Source organism: Acomys russatus, chromosome 19 (assembly GCF_903995435.1).
Source record: "Acomys russatus chromosome 19, mAcoRus1.1, whole genome shotgun sequence".
Lineage (NCBI taxonomy): Eukaryota > Metazoa > Chordata > Mammalia > Rodentia > Muridae > Acomys > Acomys russatus.
The window spans coordinates 37,410,694-37,415,079 of record NC_067155.1 but is presented as its reverse complement, the minus strand read 5'-3'; positions in this window follow the sequence as shown (position 1 = coordinate 37,415,079).

Below are 4,386 nucleotides of genomic sequence, written 5' to 3'. Positions count from 1 at the left end.
GTGCTCTACCACTGAGCCCCACCCCCAGCCCCTCACTGGGGGATTCTAGGCAGGGGCTCTACCACTGAGCCACACCCCAGCCCCTCACTGGGGGATTCTAGGCAGGGGCTCTACCACTGAGCCACACCCCAGCCCCTCACTGGGGGATTCTAGGCAGGTGCTCTACCACTGAGCCACACCCCAGCCCCTCACTGGGGGATTCTAGGCAGGGGTTCTACCACTGAGCCACACCCCAGCCCCTCACTGGGGGATTCTAGGCAGGGGCTCTGCCACTGAGCCACACCCCAGCCCCTCACTGGGGGATTCTAGGCAGGGGCTCTGCCACTGAGCCACACCCCAGCCCCTCACTGGGGGATTCTAGGCAGGGGCTCTACCACTGAGCCACACCCCAGCCCCTCACTGGGGGATTCTAGGCAGGTGCTCTACCTCTGAGCCACACCCCATCCCCTCACTGGGGGATTCTAGGCAGGTGCTCTACCACTGAGCCACACCCCAGCCCCTCACTGGGGGATTCTAGGCAGGCGCTCTACCACTGAGCCACACCCCCAGCCCCTCACTGGAGGATTCTAGGCAGGCGCTCTACCACTGAGCCACACCCCAACCCCTCACTGGGGGATTCTAGGCAGGCGCTCTACCACTGAGCCACACCCCAGCCCCTCACTGGGGGATTCTAGGCAGGCGCTCTACCACTGAGCCACACCCCAACCCCTCACTGGGGGATTCTAGGCAGGTGCTCTACCACTGAGCCACACCCCAGCCCCTCACTGGGGGATTCTAGGCAGGTGCTCTACCACTGAGCCACACCCCAACCCCACACTGGGGGATTCTAGGCAGGTGCTCTACCACTGAGCCACACCCCAACCCCTCACTGGGGGATTCTAGGCAGGCGCTCTACCACTGAGCCACACCCCAGTCCCTCACTGGGGGATTCTAGGCAGGTGCTCTACCACTGAGCCACACCCCAGCCCCTCACTGGGGGATTCTAGGCAGGTGCTCTACCACTGAGCCACACCCCAGCCCCTCACTGGGGGATTCTAGGCAGGTGCTCTACCACTGAGCCACACCCCAGCGGCCCCTCACTGGAGGAATCTACGCATGTGTTTTGCTACTGAGCTACACCTACTGAACTGGAGCTCCTCACTTGGGGCATCTAGACAAATTATCTACTAGTGGCCCATGCCCTCATCTCAAGCTGAAATTTTATGGCCATTAGCCAAATGTGAAGGGACAAAGCCTTTCAGAGCTGCTCTTATCTGATGCATAGCCAACTCCAGGCAGGCTGAATGCAAGGTGATCCTCAGTGATCGTGAATTGAACTCCACAGATTCCCAGATACTGACATTTTTGGTTCAGGTTTCTTGGAGCAGACCATCATCTGCCTGGATCAACATGGACACAGTGTGTTCCCGTATCAGCTACACAGCAACCTTCCATGTGTTGCCGACATTTAATTCTTGCCCTGCGCCCTTGGCGTCAGTCACATCGCTTGTCGCTGGCTCCCCGTGCCCAAGTGCCTCCCCTCAGCTGCACGGAACACTCATTAGAAACCCTGGGACGGAAATCCATTCCTGTTAAGTCCAGGCAGGGGAGGAGGACAGAAGATGCCAGGATGCCTAAGAAGACGTCACGTCTCCCAGATGCAAACAGATTCAGGCGGAGGGAGAAGGGCGCTCGATAAAAAAACAGGCGCAAATGAGATAGATGGGTCATTACGCCCGCTATGCTTCAGAGTTGAGTGGGTGGCAGGCACCCCGCCTGCCTAACCTCGGAAGCGGGGCGGGCGTCGCAGGGTGCAGCCTTCTGTGCTGTGCACACATTGAGATTGAGCGTCCCATTCACAGAGGCCCATTCCTCCCCATTTGCCTGATGCTCCCCTTCACGGGAGAGGCATAAAACTCCTTTAAGGCGCTTTACCTGCTCTCCGCAATAATAATTGGCAGTTACTCAACTCCCATGGGTGTCATAAATAACCGCACCAGGAGACTAGGCTGTCATCATTAGCAAAGGACTGGATTGAGCTGGTTTGAAGTCATGCTGACTTAACCTCACTCTGTCTGTTCCAACTCTTTATTTTTACATTTTTCATTTTTTATATGTATGTGAGTGTGTGTGCCTGCTTGTCTGTATGTGCATCACATACATGCACGTGCTTTCAGAGGCCAGGAGAGGGTGTTAGAGCTCCTTGAACTGGAATTACAATTATGAGCCACCTGAGGTAGGTGCCGGGGCCTGAACCCAGGTCTTCTGGGAGAGCTATAAGTGCTCTAGCCAGGGAGACATATGTCCATCTCTTATTTATATTCTTGTCTCTAGGTGGTCTTTGTCTGAGAGGATAAATGGCACGGTGCCTTCTCACCCCTTACAATATGTACATATCTCAAGATCCCCAAATAGACGTCCAAAGTGGAGCGTAGACAGTATGAAGCCCTATAGGTAGGTTTATTTTTTTTCCCCCCTTTATACGTACTTTTAGGGTTTGGATGTAAAAAGTCCTCCCACAGGCTTCTGTACTTGGACACTTGGTACCCAGACGGTGGCACTGCTTTGGGAAGTTGTAGAACTCTCTCAGGAGGTGAGTGGAGCCTTGCTGGAGGGACTGGGTCCTTCGGGGAGAGACTTGAGGGCTATAGCCAGTGTGGCTGCTCCCAGCCCTGCCTGCCTCCGGAACCACCAAGTGAGAGAGCAGTGCATCAACCTCCTGCCAAGAGCCATACCAGTACTAATCCTTCCATACACGACAGCCTGATAGCCCACTGCAGGGTTCCATTGTATTGGCAAACTGCCATGAACTATGAAGCTTGTTTAAAGCGGGGGGGTGGGGGGGGTGGGTGGGGGGCCCTCTCTTGTAGCCTCCAACCTCCGCTATCCTGTGTCAGGCTGGCCTTCTGGCTTTATAATGAAAAGAGGGGGGAAACAGCAAACAGCAAGAGGTATTAAAAAGCTGCATTGTGACGCCAGGTGTGGTGGTGCACACCTTAAATCCCAGCACTCGGGAGGCAGAGGCAGGTGGATCTCTGTGAGTTCCAGGCCTGGTCTACAAAGTGAGTCCAGGACAGCCAAGGCTACACACAGAAACCCTGTCTCAAAAAACTTAAAAAAAAAAAAGGAAAGAAGGAAGGAAGGAAGGAAGAAAGAAAGAAAGAAAGAAAAGAAGCTGCATTGTGGAGGCCAACTTCATGGCTCAGTGGGTAAAGGTGTGTGCTGCCAAGCCTGACAATCCGAGTTTGGTCGCCGGGATCCATATGGTGAAAGGAGGGCACTGACTGGACAACTGAAAGTTGTCCTCTGACCTTCACACCATGATATGACAAGTGCTTGCCCCCCCCCCAAGTAAATAAATAAATATGGGTTTTAAAAATCTGCATCCTCAAGAGCAGCTAGAATGTAAACTATTTCCAACACAATTGTTCATCCATGGGTTTTTGTTTTTGTTGTTGTCATTGTTGTTTTTTAAAGACAGGATTTCTCTGTGTAGCCTGGCTTTCCTGGACTCACTTTGTAGACCAGGCTGGCCTTAAATTCACAGAAATCTGCCAGCCTCTGCCTCCCAGGAGCTGTGATTACAGGTGTGCGCCACAGCACCCAGCTGCTTACCCATGATTTAAAAGTGACTGTGGTGGGAACAAGAAGCCAGAAAATTAGCCATGGAAAGAAAGTTCGACTGGGCACTCCAGCTTGCTGCCTCGACTTCCCACTGGATTTCCACTGGATGCTGTAAGACCCCAATTTGATGAAGTCACCTCCGTTCGCATTATCAAACTATTCCAGTCATCTTTGTTGAATATGGTGAACGCCTGATGTGATGATCTTCTTCTCTCTGTCTGTTCTTTTAGTTGCGCTTACTGTAAATTTAATAAACTCACTCATTCAAAACTGACTGTGCAGGGGGCTGGAGAGATGGCTCTGAGGTAAAAGCTGCTCTTCTACAGGACGGAGGTTTAAGTCCCACCACTCAGATATCAGCTCACAACTGTATATATTGAAGCCTGACGCCCTCGTCTGGCCTCTGAGAGCATTGCATGCACACGATGCACAGGCAATACACCCACGTACATAAAAAAAATAAAAAAAAAGGCCTTTTTTTTTTTTTTAAATAAAAAGCTGAAAGTAACCAGGCATGGTAGCTCATGCCTTTAATTCTAACACTTGAGATGCAGATGCAGGGGGATCTTTGGGACTTCAAGGCTAGCCTGCTACAAACCGAGTTCCTGTCTTGAAAAACAAACAAGAAGTGAAATTAAAGCTGCCATAGATCCGTCTCCAGACAGAACACTCCACAAACTGTGAGCCAAAATAAGCCTCTTGTCCTTTAACTTGCTTCCGCTGGGTGTTTGATGATACTGGTGGAGAAGGTAATTGACACAGACCCATAGACCCAAGCCTGCG